Genomic DNA, 22666 nt, shown 5'->3' with positions numbered 1-22666 from the left:
AGGAAATCAGAAGCCACTTACTTCTGATGCTGGGGAAAATGGAAGAAAAAAGGAAGAGGGTCCAACCAAGGGCAAGATGGATGAAGTGACTGGCTTAACTCTGAAGGATCTGGGGGTGGTGACGGCCAACAGGGAGCTCTGGCTTGGACTGGTCCATGAGGTCATGAAGAGTCGGAAGCGACTGAACAAATAAACAACAACAACAAAAAGATCAATACAAAGAATAAAATGAGCCTTGTTCCTCTAGAAACTCATGACCAAACTGAATGATATACTTAGCATATTATTAGAATTTGTGCTGGAGAAATACCTGTTTGTTCTCCTTCATTTTTCTCTCACCATTGTAGCTTGCATTCCAAAGTACCTTGTTCTGTGATGGCCTAAATATGGATTTGGTGATTGATGCGACTTAGATCTGTGAAGAAATCAGTTTGTAGGAAGTTAAAATGGGATGATCACAAGGTCACCCATTTAACATCTGGTTTGTCTCCTCATTGCTAACCACATGTGCTATTTGTCTTTCTCCTTGCACAGGCATTCCCTACATACTCCATTGCTATGCTCCATATATGGCAATAAACTTTTTAGTAACTACAGGTTGAGCTTCTGTTTTCCAGAATTCCAAAATATGAAATTTTCCCAAATCGTGGCTGAGATAGTGACACCTTTGCTTTCAGATGATTCAATATACACATCCTTTGTTTCATGTGCAAATTCATTATAAATATTGTATAAAGTTATCTTTGGGCTAAGTGTATCAGGTGTATATGAAACATGAATGAATTTTATGTTTAGACGAAAATATTCATGTATGTACATATATGCAAATACAGCATTCCAAAACGGGGGAAGGGGGGGGTCAAAATCCCAAATACTTCTGGTTCCATGCATTTTGGATAAGCCAACCCTGACTGGGATTGCCTTCCACCTGGAAACCGATGTCCTCACTGTGGAAGAACATGCGGGTCAAGAACAGGACTCCACAGTCACCTACACATCCACCACCAAGACACTACACTTGGAAGGCCGTCATCCTCGGGCAACGAGGGATCACCTAAGTAAATAAGTACTGAACTTGCAATTCAAACTGTACCTTTAAAAGGACTGTTACCACAAATGAATCTCTACATTTTAAAAGTCCATGCTTAAAGATATTTGTAAAACTTATTTGTCTTGAATGTATCTGTTACAAATCATATACGGTTTGCTGGGAGAAATGGTGTCAAGAGATCATCAGAATTCATTTCAAGTTACCAGAATACGTCCTCTACTTTTTAATGGGTCATGCCGTATCAATAATATATATTTTCCTCTTCACAGCACAGAACTTTTGCCTCCTTTCTTCCCCTACAGCTGCAAAATTTCTCTAGAAAGTGCCCCAGTTTTCCATGCTGTGCTGTATTCCTTTGGACATGGATGGCACTGAGCTACGGAGAAACCTTCAAACAGCCTAATTCCCTCACACCTCTGCACCTTAGATGTATAAGCCAGGATAAGCTTTATCATTTTATTCTGCTGATTGTGTAAACAACTGAAACCTTAGAAAATATAATCCATAAAGTTATATTGCATTTCTGAAAGTATGTGGTATCTCTTCACAAATGAAACCCAATGGTGTTGGCACTATATGCAACATATCACTGGCTAATCCCCATATTAAACAAATAAATGAAATTACACACAGACAGAGCTCAGTGTTCACTTCTCATCATAATCATTTTCTCCCAGCTTTCTGCTGTGTCATCAGATTTATATCCTTTTCATAACCACACTGTTCTTCTCTGTTCCTTTAGTCACACGGGTTACCAGTTTTCAAAATCAAAACCAATTTTGTCCTCACAGTACTATCATGAAAACATAATTTGCTTTCTAAAGGGAGGCAACAAGATTGAATTACAACAGTTAACTCAACTCTTCAATAAGGGCAATGTATGACTTTGTGGAGTCTCACTTATCCAACATAAATGAGCTGGCAGAACGTTGGATAAGCGAAAACGTTGAATAATAAGGAGGGTTTAAGAAAAATCCTATTAAACATCAATTTACATTATGATTTTACAAATTAAACACCAAAACATCATGTTTTACAATAAATCGACAGTAATAATTACTGTATTTTTTATTTTAGCACCAAAACATTGCAATGTATTGAAACAGCTGTGGATCCAGCCAGGAAGCAGACTGCATTGGATAATACAGAACTGGGGTCTTCAAACTAAGGCCCAGGGGCCGGATACAACCCTCCAAGGTAATTTACCCTGCCCTCGCTCAAGGTCAACCTAAGTCTGAAATGACTTGAAAGCATACAACAACAACAACAACAACAACAATCCTAATTCATCAGCCGAAAGCAGACCCACACTTCCCATTGAAATACTAATAAGTTTATATTTGTTTAAACTGTTTTTCATTTTAATTATTGTACTGTTTTTAAGTGTTTTTTGCACTACAAATAAGATGTGTGCAGTGTGCATAGGAATTCATTCATGTTTTTTTCACATTGTAACCCAGCCCTCCAACAGTTTAAGAGGCTGTGACCTGGCCCTCTGTTTAAAAAGTTTGAGGACCCCTGATACAGAACATAGGATGAGCGAAGGTTGGATAAGCGAGACTCTACTGTATCAACGTTCTTAAAGCATGATGCTGTTTTGTGTGACATTACTGGAGTAGAGCTTCAAAAATTTAAGCACTGCTGTTCTGTGAGTATGAGAAGAGGGTTGTAAAGTATAAAAAGGAGCATCTATGAGTAAGGGCCTGGGAAACCATCACACAATATTGATTATCCATTGTAGAGGCATTTTGATCCTTGAAATCAGATTGTCAGCCTTCTAGGTTCCATTAATGTAACTTGGGCCCCTGCTTGTCCCATTATATAGGATACCTCTCAATCTGTTTTACCTGACAACATGGACAAGATCTTGGCAGAAGATCTTGCATCCTTAATCTTTGATCCTAGTCCTGGCTGATTAAGCAAGCCAGAGGGGGACTGACAGGGTAGGTGAAAGTGCTGGTAAGTGCCTCCTTAGTACAAAACCAAATACCAGCTAGCCTTAAAGAGGAAGTAGTAAAATCTCTATTTTTAAAAAACAGCACTGGAACCCACCCAATTAAACAATTATGGCCAGTTTCAAATCTCCCCTTTTTGGACAAGGTCTTGGAGAGAGTAGTGGCCTCTCAGCTCCAGAGTTTCTTGGAAGAAACTAATTATCTGGATACATTTCAATCTGGTTTCAGACCTAGTTATGGAACTGAAACGGTATTGGTCGCCTTGGTAGATGATCTATGAAAAGAGCTAGATGACCTCTCAGCCATGTTCGATACTATTGCCCATGATATCCTTCTGGGTCACCTTGCTGGCATGGGATTAGGAGACACTCTTTTACAGTGGGTTCATTCTTTCATGGAGGACTGAACCCAGAAAATGGTACTGAGTGATTTCTTTTCGACCCCTTGGCCACTGGCCTGTGGGGTTCCTCGGGGATCTTAAAGCCCTAGACGATTAGGGTCCAGACTACATGGCCAACTGCCTCTCTTCATATGAACCCGCCCAGGCACTGTGCTCATCAGGGGAGGCCCTTCTCTCAGTCCCACCCCGGTCTCAAACAAGGGAGGGACAAGGGAGAGGGCCTTCTCTGCAATTGACCCCTGCCTCTGGAACTCCCTCCCAAAGGAGATCAGAATGGCCCCATCACTGTCCTCTTTTAGGAAGCAAATAAAAACCTTCCTATGTACCCAAACCTATGGAGAGGCAACTGGTCAAAGATCCGCGCTTTGATACAAGGAATGTAATATGGATATGGCCTTTAACCCTGTTTTTATTTATATTGTGTAATGTGTTTTACTGCTCCTATTGTGATTTGTTATCTAGTTGAATGTTTTTACTGTTTATTCATACTGCTTAATTTATTGATGTATTTTTATGGCATTGAATGTTCGCCTTTTTATGTTGTGAGCTGCCCTGAGTCCCTATGGGTATATGGTGTGGAATATAAATAAAGTTTTACTTACTTATTTCTATATCCACAGATGCTGATCTATATTCACAGATTGGTAATAAACAGCAAAAATGTGCAAAATGAACTCACTCTCTCTCTCTCTCTCTCTCTATCTATCTACATATATATATATATATAGAGAGAGAGAGAGAGAGAGAGAGAGAGAGAGAGAGAGAGAGGTTGTTGTAGGTTTTTTCGGGCTATATGGCCATGGTCTAGAGGCATTCTCTCCTGACGTTTTGCCTGCATCTATGGCAAGCATCCTCAGAGGTGAAAGCCTTCGACTATATATATATATACACACACACATACAAATCTTAATGAGCAATGTTTTCAGATACATTGTCCATGCAAGACTTAGGATTTTATAGACTAAATAGGTATTTTGAACCATCTTTGCAGCTTCAGAGTTCAAATCAAATCCCGAAGATGTAACTGTCTTAGGGCATATTGATCACAAATGGGTCTCAATTCCTTTTTCCAGGAATTTTTTACTGCCTGGCCAGAGTGCTGTTAAAATTCATAACAATCTTCCAACCAATTGTCTAAGTTGAGATTGATCTCCCTACATATATGGACTGACCATGTTATTACATACTGTTGAGAACAACTTATCATGTGGAGAGGCGAGACAGGGCCTGGGGTGGTCTGTGGTGCCCCAGTTGTGGGATATCTTCCCACCACTGGGCCTCTTAGCACTGACACAGAGCTCATTTTGGCACCAAGCTTTAAGATTTTTATTGGATCGTTGGGATGGGATAAGTCAGATTGATCATAACTGATTCTGGTTTATCAATAGTGATTCAGTCTTGAATTGTGAATAATTGTAGTTTTGTAATTTCTTATTGTACTGTATTTACTGATTATTGACCCATTCACAACAGCATAAATAGATGAATAAGCACCCAATACAGACCCTACCTGTTGGCTTCTTGATTTTTCTATCAGCGTAACTAGCCTTGCAAGGGTTTTGCTTGCTCCAGTTAGTTTGATGGATCTTTTGGGAGCGAGAGTGGGAGCATATCTAAACTGATTAAGCAATGCTGATTGTTCTGTTGCTAGTTAGTATATAGTCACAGTGCTTCTCCTGAGGTTAAGAGCCATTTTCCACATAGACAATGCACATTTATTGTAGTTCGTTAGCACTTTAACTGCCATGGCTCCATCATATAAAATCCTGGGGTTTGTAATTCAGGATGGTACTTAAAATTCTCTATGTGAAAACTCTTGTAGTTCTTGTAGTAGCATTTTCCCCATTCTTCTAAGGGAGGTATCTCTGAGGTTTTCCAATATCTAGCATATACCCTTTGAGCTGTCATTGCTATATAAAAAGTTTTTTTCCAAATTTCCTTTCTAGTTCTTTATTTGGCATGTTCAAAAGGTACATTTGTGGTGTCACCTTGAAGTTTGTGGTTTTTTTTTATTGTAATGGTATCCATCTAATCCATCAAAATAAACTTACTTTATATACATCCATTAACCATTACATTTTGCCCCCTTTTTCCCTCCCCCCTCCCTCCAACATTACAACAAAGCATTTTTAAGTGCAGCCAATCCAGGACTCTGTCCATTTTCTCCTTTATCTGATCATTAGCTTTCCCTTCTTCAACCCAATCTACTCACATTTGCATGTTTTCGAACTGCTAAGTTGGCAGAAGCTGGAGCTGACAGCAGAAGCTTATGCCACTCCCCAGATTCAAACCTGGGACCTTTTGGTCATTAAATATGCCTGTTGGTTTGGACTTTTATATGTCCAAATAAGCATGCCATCCAAATGGGAGATTTATGCCTTCTAAATCTAGTAGCTCATTATCTTCTAGGGTCACCTATTCTTTAATCCAATCCAAACAGCACACATGAAAGTAGAGTTGTAGATTTGGAAGAGATAAGCCACCTCTTGTTTTTTCATCATTAAGTATCTTCATTTTTACTCTTTTTTCCCCCAGCCCAAATAAATTTCGATATATCTTTTTGCCAAATTTGGGGGGTGGGGAATCATTGCTGATCATTGGCATGTTTTGAAGCAAAAACAACATTTTTGTTAATGTTGTCATCTTAATGGATGATATCCTCCCTAGTAGGGAGAGCCCTTGTTTGTCCCATTCCGCTAGTTCTTTTCCTATCTCTCTCCAGAGTTGTAGTTCAGGGAAGTACACTAAAGAATTCAAAGTATATCACCCCATAAAAATACAAATCCCAGATTTTGCTATGATGGAGCCATGGCAGTTAAAGTGCTTCCAAATTACTATAATTGTCCATTGTGTTTATCCTGGAATACATCTGGTGGGCACCAGATATGGAAAGTCTAATATAATGTCTAAAATCTGCTTGGTACCATACACTCATGTTACTTGTGGTTACAAGAATGTGTATGCATTTTAGTTTGTTGAGCAAGGAGGTATTTAGTATCTCCTTGAGTGGCCCCTCATCTTGCATGGCTAACCCAGAACTCGGTTCACACTATTACAAATTTGGCTCATAAATACCCAATGCAATAATCCTATGCACAAACACACTAAAACAAACAAACAAAAAAACAAGCCATGAAAGTTGAACAAAGTAAATTCAATCAGAGCACTTAATTTCTTGCCTTAAATAAATGAAGTTACAGCCTTCTTTTGAGTTGAAACAGAAGCAGTAACAGACAACAAATAATGGATAGTACAAATTAAGCTCCATTATAAATCCTACCCTACAAGTTTTCTCTTTGTGTAAACAACAGCAGTCAAAATCAACTAACCACTTTATTTTTACAATTGACTTCCACTGAAACACAAGATAATTAATGGCATTTCAATTCACCATGTGCCCAAATCATGAAGCAAATGAAAGAACAGCAGCAGTGCCAAAGCGCAGAAACTGCTGAACTTCCAGAAAATGCTGTGCTGTGGATGAATAATCCATTGACGTGGGAGCAACAGTTTAAACATCTGATGATGGTCTGTTGGCAGCTGAAGTGTTTGTTACTCCAGGAACAGTGAAGCTGAATAATAGGAAAATCAGAAGAAAAATGGGATATACTTCTTCACATAGAGCATAGTTGAACTATAGGATTCTTTGCCACAACAGCCAACAACCTGACCAGCTGCAATAGGAGAATTAATAGTTGACAGATAAGGATATTAGTAGCTTCTACTCATTACTTTTATATATTACTAACCCTGTCAGAGGCAATGAATAGCAACTGCTGGGGAAAACCCATGAAAGAGTGCCAATTAAGAGTGTAGCTATGGTGGTGGCAAAAAGTGGGCCTTGTCCCTCTAAATAAGAATGCTTTAGTCCCCTCACATAGCTTTGCCTGAACCCCTAGCCAATTAGAAACCATTCACTTTCTTCATATTCTGTTGATAGTCTCTTAGCTCAGAGACTAAGATCATCAGGAGAGGTCCTGCTCTTGGTCCCACCCCCCTCGCAAGCGCAACTGGTGGGGACAAGAGACAGGGCCTTCTCAGTGGTGGCCCCTCATCTATGAACTCCATCCCCAGTGAAATTAGATCAGCCCCCTCCCTCCTGGCCTTCAGGAAAAAACTAAAAACATGAGATGTGGGATATAAATAATCAAATGTGGGAACATTTGAATCAGTGTTACTGATTCTGGCTTGTAGACTACAGTAACAACAGAGGCAAAGCTCAGGCTAAATAGATTCAGGATTTTCTCCCCAGAAACTTGGTCCTGAACACGTGACAAGAATTTTCCTAATAATCCTTTGGACTAAATAAAAAAAATCTATTGAGGAAAGAAGAGTGTTTTTCTTCATTTGAATAGGACTCACTGTTTGTGCCAGGGGACATGGTAAGAAAAGCAGTGGAGCACAGAGGCTGAAGTTTTGTTTTGTTTTTAATCTTTAATTGATTTTCTGGACATGCCTATTCACTGCTGAGAAACAGATGGTTAACTGCCAATTTGCTCTCTGCATATAACGTACTACAATGGGTATCTAAAAACAGGAGCAGCCATTCTGGCTCTGCCTTGTGCCAGCCATGACTTCAAGCCTCAGTGCTTGCCACAGCAAAGCAGAATGAAGTAGAGCTTATGCAAAGAGAGGCCAGGCACCCTGAAAAAGCTTGCTGGGGTGGGTAAGAAATTGGCTGTGCACATAGCTTCTTTTTTAGCTCCGGCCAGGGTCCTGAATAGGAGAGCACAAGGCACACTTCATAATGTATCCACTTGTGAGCAGAATTACAGAACCATAGAGCTGGAAGGGGCCTTGTGGGCCATCAGGTCCAGTCCTCTGCTCAGTGCAGGATTTCCAGCAAAAACATCCCCAACAGGTAGCTGTCCATACTCTTTTTGAAGACATCCAGAGAAGAAGTCCCCATCGCCTTTATAGGCAATGAGTAGAAAACCAATAAAGGTGTTGTCTGTGGTCACTGACAAATCTCCAATTTGTTTGGAATGGAAGATTGTTGAGGGGCAGAAAACTAACAACCAGAAATGGAAATATGAACAAGTCATGCTCACATAATTTGCAATTAGCTTTTGGCCACTAGAGCAGAATCAAGTAGATACCAAGATTAGACCTGAGTTCCCACAGATCTGAGACCACTATGAAATACGTGGGACTTGGCATAAAGAACAGGTTGTAGAACTAATTTGTACAGATACTTAGCACTACTTAAGGCAACAAGCAAGTCTCAAGATATTCTTCGGCCTGCAAGAGTTTGGTCACTCTCAAAATTCTATCAATAGCATACAGCTTTTCCTTTTTTGAAAGAATATGTTTTAAATGCCTTTCTTTTGCTTCTCGTGTGATATCAGTTCCATAAAGTCATTTTCATTTAATGGCTACCATCTCCAACATCACTTACAGAACAGAGTATCATAAGTTCAAGTAGAGTGTCCTCACCAGTATTTATTTGGTGTTCATTGAGTCATCTAGTGGTGCTGTCATTGAAATATTCTATGTAACTGAGGATTAACATACCAAACTAGGTTAGAATCAACACAGAGTGCCAACTTACAGAGCTTCTTGGGCTACATTTAAAAGCCAGAATAAAGTGTCATGAGCCAAATATATGAAGAGAAACAAGTCCTGACTTCCACAAGACTCTATATGCAAAACTTAAAATGGTGAAAGGCCTCCAATGGACTCTAAGCAGTCAGCAATTCTGGAAGCTACTGCAGCCATCTGTAAGACATCTCTCCTTATTTTTCATTCCTTTCTGACCACCTGCCGCTTGTTCCTCATCTCTCTGAGTTCTTCCCGAACAGTAAAAAGAAACAAAGAAGTGAGATAATATCTGAAGTTCTATTTTATAAAATTATATTTATTATTTAGTCTGATGGATTAACCACATGTACAAATTTAGTGGAAGTAGACCTAATGGAGATCCTAGTGGAAACAATCCTCTGTGAAAATATTGCAAATATGATGTGCTTCCTTTAACAAATAGGAAGAGCATGGGGATTTGAGTTAAGACTGTCTCAAGTGATAGTGAACAGTGTGATCATCACAGTGGAATCATGACCCTATCTTTATTGTTTTGAAAGAGAACCCCAAAACGTCTCGGTCCCACAAAGCAGATGCAAACAACTAGCCTTCTTAGGTGAAGCAAAAATCTTTAAAAAAAATCAGCGTGGCCACACAGAGACAGCCGAAGACCAAAAGTGTGCATTCAAAGAAATGGCTTCCCATCCCGTTAGAATCTTGTTATCTTTTATACATTCTCCTTACTGTGTCAAGGAGTACCCCTCAACCCATCTCCATTCTCCAATCAGATTCTTAAAAACATGCTTTTTTCATTATTTGGCCATCTCGGCCCTTCTAACTGTTAAGCTCTACGTATGTGGCACCAGGATAAATAAACATATATTATTTTGTATATAGATAAGCATTGAAATGTCAGGTAATCCTGTGTTTTTAGACATCTTGAACATCCTGTATATTCAAAACACATAGTCTCCCCTTTGGCCTCCAATCTCCCGTACCTTTTTGCCGAGAAGGGTACCTTTACTCTAAGTTAGCATTTCAGCATTTTTGCGTTATTAAGCTCATTAACTCCTTCAGTTTCTTCTGCTGTTCTAAGATGCGGGTAGGTGCTGCCACAGGATGATTGAAGATATTTCATGACGTAAGGCCAGGAACAAGATGGTGACACCTTTCTAGTCCACTCATAGAAGCTGGCTGGATTTGCTGCTGAACATTTTCCCCCAAACAGAGGTGGCAACCTATGAGACAGGCTGAGTACAGAAGGACCAGTTCGAAGGTTTCCACAGCACACACACACCTCCAGGCATTTGCTATTGGATATATTCACCTCACTTTGATTAATGGTCATGCCAGCTAAGTAGGTTTAGTACTTGGATAAAAGACCACCAGATTTGTTAAATACTATATCCTAATTTTCAGAAGAAGGGAATGGCAAAACCAACGGAATGTTCCTTGCCTAAGAAAACCCTATTAAATGAATGAAATCACCATAAATCAACAGGCAACTTGAGAGCACACACACACTACCCACAGCCCTGAACTCAGGTGGAGGTGAAGTGGCAACAAGCTGAGAGATGCTTGGAAAGTGACTTTTTGCACCCAGGGTATACAGCTGTAAAGCAGCACTGAAACTTCTACAGTATTTGCAGCACTCCCCTGACCTTACACATTCAAGTTCTCCAGTACAATCTGGGCCTCCTCCCTCCCAAAGCCCTGTATTGAGTTTAGCTCTAGCGATCAAGCCATTTGCTGCCAAACTGAATCTCTATGTTCCTTGCACAGCCATTTTCCTTTCAGTGCTTTGATATATCCAAGCATAGATTCAAAGTGAAAGCCATGAGAATAAAGCCATGCATCATCATTCAGAGGATGCCGTATATCTTTATTTCATGTCATGATTATTCAGTTCTGCTTCCTCAGTTTTTATGTGCCTAACACAACCAATGTATCACCCCTTGCTTTGGCTTGAGATTTGTTTTGCATCTGGGTGATGTGGAAAGATAAGGCCATAGCATAAATCCTTCATGTCTTCTTCTCTTCTCCCTCTCACGCCAATCTATCAAAAACATTTACTCTTTGGCTAACACTCTGATTAATTTCCACCCTTTCTTCCATACAAGGCAATTGGTTACTCTGTTCGTTGTCCATAAATGGGGTATCCATGTACCCCCACTTCCATGATACAAGAACTCCTTTAGCTGAAATATCTAATAGAGCAGAGTTTAGTTTAGGAAAAATTGGCTTTTCTTTGCTGGATGGCTCCCAGCAAAACACAAAATACTATTCACAACATGGCTGGGGTATTTGATGTTGAGCTTAGATTAGAGCTGCAGTAGATGAGAGCCCAAAAAATTCCCAAAGGAAAACAATAACCTTTGTAAAATCTGACCCACAATATTCTCCAGATATTCCTGTCTTGATGAATTGTTGATTATTTGCATTTAGCTCCCTGCTTGGAAAAAAATAGTGTGATGTAATGGTTTGAGTGTTGGATCACATCTCTTGAGACCACAGTTTGAACTTTTACTCAGACATGGAAATCCACCCGCTCCCAGTCTCAGAAGAAGGAAAATGCAATCCCATTCTGAACAAATCTTGCCAAGAAAATAATAATAATAGTAATAACAATAATAATAACTTTATTCTTATATCTCACCAACATCTCCCTGAAGGGACTTGGAACTGCTTACAAGGGTGAAGCACGAAATACAGATTAAAGCCCACACAATTAAAAAAAACAACATCAAATAACATCAAACACAATACACAAATTAAAAACAATATCATGGCTGAAAGATTAAGTGCTGAGTGCAGTGGGATCAGAGAATGTGAAATCATTCCTGGATAGAGCCAGGGAACATGCAAGATTTGTTTCAAATTCAGTTAAAGGTCACAGCAAAGAGGATAACACCCTTAGGCATTTACAGTAACAGGATTACAGGTGGGAGGGCCAACTAAAGTGTAAGGAGCTATGGCAAGATCGATCCAATTTCTGGTGAGCTGCCTAATCAAATGTACAACTGAACATTCCGGTTTTAAGGTCCTTATGGAAAATGGATAGGGTTGGTGCCAATCTGATCTCCTTAGGTAGGGAGTTCCAGAGCCAAGGGGCCACCATTGAGAAGGCCCTCTCCCTCGTTCCCTTAAGGGCCTTCTTAATGGTGAGACGGTGGCACAGGCGAAACCAGAGCCTCCCCAGATAACCTTAGGGTCCATACTGGTTCATAAAGGAAGATATGCTCTCAAAAATAGGCAGCTCCTGAACTATTTGGGGCTTTGTAAGTGATCACCTGCATCTTTAATTGGGACCGGAAACTTATTGGCAGCCAGGGGAGCTGTTTAAAGAGGGGAGGGGGGGGTTGACTGAAAAACTACATGAGAGGTCCACCTAAGGGTTAACAGATGTTGAAAATGACTTGAAGACATATAATAACAAGCGAATGGCAACATGCAAACACTGACATGTCATTATGACTAAGAGTAGATACATTAGTAACATGTCTACCTGGATAGCTGACATGAAAAGCTAATTATAAACAACTGCAGGAGACGAATCTGAATTAAGACCATTGTGCATCATGTGTGGCAGATTAAATCTTCCCCACTGCCATTATTAATCCAGCACCCCAAGCTTCTTGGAAGGAAAAAAAGAGGCAGAATCTACTGATGTCAAACATGTTCCTCTGTTTTTGTATCAAGCTGGGGAGTTTGGATTTAGTTTGAAAAGCTGACTGAGGAATAATGCTGCATGCTTCCTTACAAATAAAAAAGACATTATATAATTGTGAAATGATATACACTTTTGTATCACCTAGTATGACTGTGGTCTCTTAGGTACCTACACCAAGTGAAAGTTGATTGGTTCCATGAAAGCTGATGCCATAGCAAATTTCCTAGCCCAACAGATCCAGCAAGACTCTATGTTGTTTTGACTGCAACAAACTATCATGTCTACCACTCTGACAACTGCTTGAGTTGATATGTAATCCTGTTTATTCTTCTGCTATATTTACACAAAGTGCAGTGCAACATTTCTTTGCTGACAATGGCATTTTGCATCTAAACAATATTTGACAGTGGAAACACAGTAGTGCTTGATAGGTGAACTTATGAGATTTTTTCCCCTCCCAAACAATACAGATGCAAACAACTCTAAAAGCACTCACATTTCAAAACCTGAAATAGGTATTCATGTTCAAAATGCTGATTCACATTTTAAATCTGATATTCACTTGTCCTCCCTATGCAACTGTTCAAACAATGCCAAAACTTTAGCCTCAGAATGTCTGTGTCTTTTTTACTTTCCCCTTTTTTTGTCACTGGTGATCCTTTCTCTTCCCCCGAATGGAGCAATGGGTTAAACCCTTGTGCCAGCAGGACTGCTGTCTGACTGATCAGCAGTTCAAATCTGGGGCTCCATCGCCCCATGCAGGGACATGAGTGAAGCCTCTCACAAGGACAGCCTGGCATCCCCTGGGCAACGTCCTTCAGACAGTCAATTATCTCACACCAGAAGAAACTTGCAGTTTCTCAAGACGCTCCTGACCTGAAAAAAAAGTAGGATTAAGACTAGGTATACAGGTAGAACATCTTCTTTTTAACATAGGGCCTTTTCACATTATAAAATCATAGCACTGTGATTCCATTTATGTGTCATAGTTCCATTCTATGAAATCCCGGGACAGGCATTTTAGGGAGCATCTCTCTGAATCCTCTCCTAATAAACTCCTCTGATGATTCTGATCAAACCACAAATCACACGATGATTCTATAGAATGCAACCATGTACTAATTAAAGTGGATTCATACTGCTAGGACTGTGTAGTGTGAAATGACTCTTAATTATAGTACCATACAAACTTAAAGTCCACAGCTTGTCATCATGCCTTTATTAGATAAAGCCTTTGTTAAACATAAAACAAAAATGCTACAAAAGAGTGTAAGCCTTTGAACTTCCCATAATATTCTTCATCAAACTAGGAAGTACAAACAAAGAGGGGCTAGGGAAGAAATAGAACAAGTTCGCAAATTAGATGGATTGTGGTTGCCAGAGAGTCTAGAGTTTAACCTCTGTCTCAGAATAGGAGAGTGAATGGATCCTTACTTTAGTTTCATGCTTCCCACCCACAGCCCCACATACAAAGCTGAAAAGAACCAATGTTAGCTTTCTATTTGTAAAGACAAAAGGATGGCCATTTCCAGTATATACACCAGATACATGTACCAATGGATATGTGCCAGATGGATGTACCAACAAATATAAATTCTTTGGATATATAACAAGATGCCCACTACCCCAGACCCCCTACATAGCTTTTTGATCACTTTGCTCAATTCTCTTAATTTTGACCCATCTTTACATTGCTGCCCAAAAAAATAAGGTGGCACAATATTGCAAGCAAGGCAGTATAAATAGAATTATATTCTACAGGAACTTAATCAGAGGATAGGAAACATTTTTCCTCCTGATTTTATTTCCACACCAAACCATATAACTTGATAACTTAAATGGCATATATATATATATATATATATATATATATATATATATTCAATGAAACATCCTGACACTGCTTAAAATTTACCCCCTGGCAGAATGTGATGGTCAATAGAGGCCACTGCAGATGAGAGTTTAGCAACATTTTGATAGCTGATGTATTTGGAAGAGTTGCTGCTCATAGGACAGATATTGACAAATAAGAAAAATTAGTATTCGGCAGCTCATATTTTATCAACCATATAGTATACAAATACAGTCTATCAACTGTTTGTACACAGTGTTTAATCTGTCTGAGGATTCACACATCAGCAGTTTATTATTATTTATGATGTTTAACGTATGTATATACTTCTTTCTAGGCAGAGCTCACACTACATTATTGAAACAATGAGCTTCAGTTTAAATATGCAACAAAAAGACAAAACAAACAACTGTTTCTCCTAAAGAAATTGCTTCTGTTCCTTCTCCATTCCCTAAAAAGAAGATAGTAGAAACTGTGGGACGAAGATATTACCGCTGGAAGCAAGATGAGATAGCTCACTAAACTGTTTATCTCTTTTCCCCATGCCTTAGTGGATATGCTTTTGAATTCACAATACCAACAACAGTTTGATGCATTAAGAAATTCCAGAAAATATTTTCAATACCTAAAATACAATCTCTGGGCCTCCCAGCAATCTTTGGTAGCCCAACAAAAGCTCAAAATCCCCTTTCTTTTGTGTTGCCAATCTGTCCCTGAAAAACCATGCAAGAATTATAGTGCATGACTTGAGTGCTGCATTTGGCTTGGGAGGTCTACTTGTGCAGGTTGTTCTAGAACAAACTCACATTTTTCAGTTGGGATTTGCGAGGCTTACAAGAAGTAATATTGGCCAGGCAACCCAAAGGAGTGGAAATTGAGAAAGTTGTACTCATTGTGGACAGTGCTTGGAGGGCTCGTCTACACTGGCTGCTTACTGCATAGCCAGTCTGGAGTGGAAATGCTCTGGACTGACCTCGGCTGCAGACACACACACCATCCCCAATCCACAGTGGGGCAAAGTCTACATGGTTCAACCAGGCTGAGACTGCTTTGTCCCAGCTTGGGACATCACATTACAGTCCCTTTATAACTGGGCTGCCACTGCTAGGTGGTAGCAGAGCTCTGTGGGGCTCCTGGCCACCACAGGTTTCTTGTGCTGGCATCAAGAAGAAGGAGAAAGCCAGTATAATGAGTGCACCTGTTTGGACTGCAAACCAGTTTGCATTGGACCCAGTCCTGCTGTCCACACTGTTCCCAAACTGCAGGGTTGCTTCAGAGTTGGCCAAACTCTGAAGTATTTCTCAACTTTCTTTGACACAGGGCTAAAACAGTTTAACTCAGTTTATCCCACAACAAGGAATGGAAGTTGCTGGAATAATGAAGATAGCCAGGAGTAACTTTGTATAGAGTGTGAGCTATTGAACCCATGTAGGCAAGCCTGGAGAAAACCAAGAATAAACCTGTCCCCCCAGTATAGGTAGAAGCCCCCAGTGCTACAGTAGGTTAAACCACTGAGCTGCTGAACTTGTTGACTGAAAGGTTGCAGGTTCAAATCCAGGGAGCGGCGTGAGCTCCTGCTCTCAGCCCCAGCTTCTGCCAATCTAGCAGTTTGAAAACATGCTAATATGAGTAGATCAATAGGTACTGCTCCATGCAGTCACGCCGGCCACATGACCTTGGAGGTGTCTATGGACAATGCTGGCTCTTCGGCTTAGAAATGGAGATGAGCACCAACCCCAGATTCAGACACAACTGGACTTAATATCAGGGAAAACCTTTACCTTTACCTAAGCCTGTGCTGATGAGTAATCCAGATTCAAAGGCAAACCAATAATTAGGACTAAAGAAAATACAGCAGCACAACAGAGTTTGGAGAGCTCAAACTGAGTTCCCATGAAAGAGCTACTTTATACTCCATCCTTCATGCCTAGGAAATGTTAATGGCCAGCTTGGGAGCCATCACTCTGGAAGGTTCTTCATTAAGAAACTGCAGTAGTTCAGTTTGGTCCATGGGGCAGAATCAGTGTTTTCTGCCACTTCACGGATGAAAAAAAGCTTTGATGCAACTCACCATCTTGTCAAGGGCTGGGCATCAGGTTCTGGCCATAAGCCAGCTTGTTTTGGTCTACTTTCAAGGTACCTGTAATTCACTCAGGCATTTCATTCATTATTCAGACCTTTGAATAATTTTTACCCCAGAGTTTTATTAAGAATGAGTTTTATCTGCTGCTGTGTGCTTTATATCTTTAGTTGTTTTATTCTTCGGCTGTTTGTTTGTTTGTTTGTTATGTTTTAGTTTTTAGGCAATTTTTTAAAATATCAGTTTCTGTCTTAATCAATCACTTTTGGTAGAAAGTGGGTTCTATCATCATCACCACCACAACCATTGCTAGAAAGTCACAAACGTGCAAGCAGAAGCCTTTTGGGCTCATTTGCAATCATCTGTCCTTCAAAGATCTTGAGCATTTCTTTCTGGGTTTATAAAGAATGAAATAACTTGATTTCATGTCTCCTGAGGAATGGTTTTTGACTGTATTAAAAATTATTATTGCATCATGCTTTTGCATTAGGCCTGCATAGAAAATAAGTCTATTTCGACCCATTCAAGAGTGAAATTAAGTTGAACAACAAAGCAATTTCTATTAACGGGAGGAGAGAGGCGGGGAAGGGAGGAAATTAAGAGTGAATAGAGAACTCACAAAGGCAGAGAAGTGTGTCAGGTAATCGTGAAATTAAGAAATAAAAATGTCTGTTCAGGCACACAATACAATGGCGCTGTGTTGCCACCCCACAGCTACGCTGTTCCCCTTAAATAACCTGAAGTGCCTGATGCCTGAAATATGATGATGAGCTTTTGTATCTTTCCTATCCATGCACCCGCCTGGTGTAGCCTCAGAAAGATGTTGCAGGAAGCTACAGTAGCCCATCTCCCCAAATAATTTTGTTTATGAGTATGTGCCTTCAAGTTACCTGTTGACTTAAGGTGACACCATTATTTTCATAGGGTTTTCTTAGGCAAAAAATACTCAGGTAATTTTGCCAGTTCATTCCCCTAAAATGTAGCCTGCAGTATTGGTGGTCTCCCATCCAAGTAGTAATCAGGGGCAACCCTACCTAGTTTCCAACCAGATGGGATATGGTGTCTTTAGGATATTTAAGCCTAATCCCCCCCCCCCCACCTTGCTGATAGGTGTAGTCCGGTTATGATGTAAAGAGAAGTGAGGAAAAAGATAGAAGAATGGGCCAGGAGTTTCTTGAACTGGGTGGGCAACTGTGGTCTTTAACAAGTTGCTTATCTACAGCACTGTGTCCAGGGCTCTGGCAATATGAAACATACTGCTTCAGGACTAGCTTTCAGTGCTATTTTCAAGTAAGCATGGATGAGCCTAACAAAATTCAACTTCTCAAAATCAAAGTTGCACAAAACTTTTCCCTTTGACTCTAATAATGGAAAAAGTAGTTTGTGCATGCAAATACTATAATCATATTCCTCTCTGGATTTCAGTATAAGAAAATAACAACCAATGTTTTATTTTTTTCTGTATGATGCCATACCTTACATGGCTGCAAAATGAAAAATGTGTTCCAAGAACACTGAAATTTAAAAGGAGTAGTAGTTTCTCTTCATCTAATCCTCCTCCACTCCATATGCTTGTGAGCAAAGGTAGATTTCCGCTGATTTTTGAAGGAGAGAAGGGAGGGGGCCAGCTTTATTTTTTTTAGGGAGGGCGTTCCAAAGGAGGGTGGCGAGCAACAGGGGAATTCCTGACATGAAACAATCGGACCAACTAACACCTTCCAACAAAAGCTTCCCCCAGACAGGAAGCAGCCATTCAGTGCTAATCAAGGTGGCCAATTGCAACATTCACACTGGCCTCAGACAGACAAGAGTTCTTTCTCCCACCCTGAATACATTCCACAGATATATAAACCTCACTTGCCTACTTTCCAACAGACCTCTCAACCTCTGAGGATGCCTGCCATAGATGTGGGTGAAATATCAAGAGAGAATGCTTCTGGAATAAGGCCATACAGCCTGGAAAGCTCAAAGCAACCCAAAAGTTAGATAATAAGGAAATAATGAAAATAAAAGGTGAACCATTGCTTTCAACAACGCACTGTTGGAAAAAGTGGCAAAATATATTTCTGATAAATAAAATAGATCTGCTCCTAATAGGACTAATAGATAAAAAAGATCAGATATACAGGAAATGTATAAAAATGTGAAACAAGAATTGGTGAATTATAAAACTCTGATGGAACAATTAGAAATGGGATGAATTAAAGAATAAGTGCAGACAAAGGAACTGGCTATTATGGCATGGAATGAGGCAGAGGATTATAGAATGGAAAAGAAAGGAAAGCCCAGAAAGCAGACAGACCAAATTTTAAAATGGAAATTAGAGAAGAGGGAAGGAATCGGGGTGTTATAAATGATATATAAATAATTGGAAAAATACAATATGAAATATCCTTTGTTCGAGGTATTGAAAGCTGAATCAAACTGCAAGGAGAATTTGATAAAGAATTGAATAAGAGCAATTCAGGAAATTAAACATTTAAGGATTAAGGAAACACAGTGTAAAATGTTGACAAAATGGTATCGAATCCCACACCAACTGGCCCACATTACCAAAAAAAAAACCCTCAAAATTTTGTTGGAGGGTTTATCCATATGTAGTGGGATTGTGAAAAGTTACAAAATGTCTATAAAAAGTTTAAGGATGAGATGGAAGAATTACTAGGGAGAAGAATCAATGTAAACAAAAAACAAATCTTTACTCAACAAATTGTAGGGAATGGGAGGAAAAAAGACCAGATCAAAATTACAAAATATATGATAGCAGCTATCCAAGCAACAATTGCCTCAGGATGGAAAGATGAAAGGGAATGGGAATTTTTAAAATGGCTCAAATATTTATCAGAGTATTTGCTCCAAGACTACATAACTGAAAGGAGAACAAAATATATGAATTGTCATCCAAAGGAAAGCTAGTTGTTGAAGTAGAAAGAGCTTATAGCCAGCATGAAAGGGAAAGAAAAATATAAGGAACTGAACCAAAAAGTCTTCATGATCTAAAAAATAATACAAACCATTGAGTAGAGTCATAACTGTTCCCGGAGGGAGGAAGAGGGAGGGGGAAAATGGATAGGTATAAGTAAGAGATGTATAGAATTGTAAAGGAATTTAATCAATAGAATATGTCATATAATAATAATAATTTCATTGTATGTATGAAATTGGGACAATGTTACAAATTACTTACATCTAACCAAATAAAATGTTTTTAAAAAGGGTTGGTTTCCTATGATATGAGACTTTAGAGCCCTACTAACATTTTATAATAATTGTATTCATAACAAATATGCAAGGCGAGCATAGCTGGAGGCTCACAGCTTAATGCTCCACAGGTTGTTGCTCCCCCATAGATTTCAGAGCAGGGAGTGATAACAGAGCTCAACCTTAATTCACTTTTACTCTGTTCTCTTTCACTCTCCCTTTTCCTTTCTCTCTCAGACATAGGGTCAAACTAGACATTGTTTTCAAAAAGTAATCTATTTTCCTTCTCCCTAAGAGTTTTCCACAGAGATACATGCATCAGCAAGCAGACTTACAAAACAGGTTTTTGTTTACCTTTAAATCACAAAATAAAGCATGCTATAAGCTTCCTTGTGCTGTAGTTTCTTATCTTGTCATTTTAAATATTTATTCCTTCATTTATTTCATAAACATACATACACCAATACCTGTAGTCTGGAACAGGTCTCCTTAAACCCTTTCCAGACATGACCCCTTTTCACCAAATAATTTTTTACACAGCCCCAGGTATACAAGCATGTAAAAGAGATAGAAAGTTGAGCATTTTGTGACCCCAACATTGAGCTAAGGGGGTCCCATTTGTGACCAGCTCTTCTTAATTTTCTTTCTACTCATGACCCTTTTCCACCTGATCAAATTATTCATGAGCCCTTTCTGCCCAAGAAAATTTTACACAATCCCAGATATGTAGATATACAAAATACATATAAAAATCAAATATTTACCGATAATAAGTCAGCATTTGCAAGACCTGCTAAACAGACTTATTTTCCATTTCTGTTTAAGAAGCAGTGGGTTGGATCATCAACAAAGAAGATGATGTGCCTGTGTCCAGAAGAAGTACCTTCTCTGAATTTCCTATTCATTCAAGGAAAGATGGTCTAATATTTACTACCTGTCGTAAGCTATTTGTTAAAAATTAAACGATCTCATGTCACATGTTTTGTGGAAGTTCTTCTAAAGTGGCAAAAAGACATCTTTTGGTCATAGCACATGATTTTCTTCACCTATGAATCTTGTAGTTAGCATGCTTTGTTTTGTGATTGGTCACCTAAAAAAGAGAAAATCAGCCTGGGGAAAGTATGGGGAAATGCCATTTGACCTTCAACTTACTTAACAATCGATGATCAGAAATAAGTCATAGGATAAGGTTCTGAAGGACAGCAGAGCTATTTTTGACTTACATAAAGAAGAAAGAAGGAAAGAGTAAGCTTGAGGGATTTAATGGTTGATATACATGGACAGAATTTTTGTTTGAGTTAGAAGATAAGTAGTTTAGCTTGATATTAAAAGAAGTTTGATAAATTTAGATCTTCAGACTAAAGAGTGGGAACAATTTATGAAATTTTGGTAGTAAATTAGTTTACGTATTTGTGGAGTTTGTTTCCAAAATGTATCTAATCCATCTGAACACATTTTACAGCAATAAAAAAACATGTGCCGAATAAGCATTTTTTTGCTATAAAATGCTGTTTTCCAACCTCTGTACCAAAGTCTTTTGGTACATTTTGATCGTTTTGATCTGTACATAATATTCTACTCCTAGGTAACACTGTGCTGCCACTTATTTCTCAAAAAAAGTTGTCTTTGGTACCTTTTGGAAACATACTCCACATTGGTGTGGTATTAGTGCGTTCTTTTTTATATTATTTAACTGATAGTAGTGGCAGATAGAGCGGCTTTCTTTATTATCCTTGTTGTATTTGTTTGTATTTTATGTGTAGTAGGAATTTTCAAATGCAATGTATGTATTTTTAATGTGGGCTTTTTGATGAAATAAAACGTTTTAAAAAAATAAGAATGAAGTCCGCTTTCAGTCCCAATCTCTCTCACAGCAATCAAGAACTCTCAAGTTAGATGGGATCTCCAGTTCTGTGTTGTTAACTGCCATCAAGTCAACCTTGACATATGGCATTTAATGGCTTCTTTGTATCTCTCCAGGGTCTGTCTGCTTTTCCTGTTCACTTTGTTATCTGTCTTATCCCCCCACCACTGTTCCTTACCATTACCCACAGCTGCCTACCTGATTGATCTTCCATTGCTATGCTTGGTCTCTGCCTTGCTTGATTCCACAAGCACCAGGGCATTGAGCATCTGGCAGGCTGGTTCTGAGCAAAGAGCATAGGTAACCAATAGGCTGTTAATTAAGACAAGGACGATGCGTACTGACCCTGGAAATAATTGAAGTAAGCAGAGATAGTATACAGCATTGTTTTATTACACTACCATCTCACTGTAAGCAGCCCCAAAGTTAAGCTGCAACACTGGTCTTTCTCCATTTTGCTTGTTTGTTATGTTTTCTTCATTCCCCCAAAAATCCCTTCATTCGCAGCTCTCCACTCCAAAGCCTCATCCAAGTACAGCAGAGCATTTTGGAGCTGTCCAGGGTCCTGAGCACTGTGGCAAATCAATCAATGTCACTCCCCTACTCCCACCCCAAAAGTATTTTATCCAACATAAAGCATTTGCTGGTCAGTAACATCATAATTGGCAAGAAGATGCTTTCTGAATCAAATCCTAAGCAAATTATTTAGCTGTGTCCACAGCAACTCCATCTTCCATCGCACAGCTGTCTGACCTCCTTCCCTCCCTCTCTCTTCCCAAAGGCAAAAAATCGATTAAGATATGATTTTTTTTCAGTGGGCTGCAAGGTTGATAAACAGTTCCACAATTCATTATGATGCACCATTCAATCAGAGTGTCACAGTCTGCCTTTAGAACAGAATGTAGCGTCTCTGAAAGTAGTGCAAAGTGCATTGTATAGAAGTGGTGATATTACTTCTGCGTAGCTTGCCTCTGTGTATTTGTGTATGTGTGATCCGATTGCCACTGGACAGTATTTAACAAATACTTCTGAATATTTTTCACATTTATCTATTGCAAGAATACCTTCCCCAT

The 22666-nt window shown here is 39.3% G+C and overlaps 1 long non-coding RNA gene across 1 annotated transcript in view; it reads right to left on the bottom strand.

Moving 5' to 3' along the window:
- Positions 1 to 325: 325 nt before the first annotated feature.
- The window catches only part of LOC137096403 (uncharacterized), a 68568-nt gene continuing 46227 nt past the window's right edge, over positions 326 to 22666 (bottom strand). Inside the window, exon 3 of the long non-coding RNA XR_010909442.1 lies at positions 326 to 415. This is a non-coding gene — a long non-coding RNA (uncharacterized lncRNA). The remainder of the gene's footprint in view (positions 416 to 22666) is intronic.

Source organism: Anolis sagrei, chromosome 2 (assembly GCF_037176765.1).
Source record: "Anolis sagrei isolate rAnoSag1 chromosome 2, rAnoSag1.mat, whole genome shotgun sequence".
Classification (NCBI taxonomy): domain Eukaryota; kingdom Metazoa; phylum Chordata; class Lepidosauria; order Squamata; family Dactyloidae; genus Anolis; species Anolis sagrei.
This window is presented reverse-complemented; position numbering and strand designations above follow the sequence as displayed.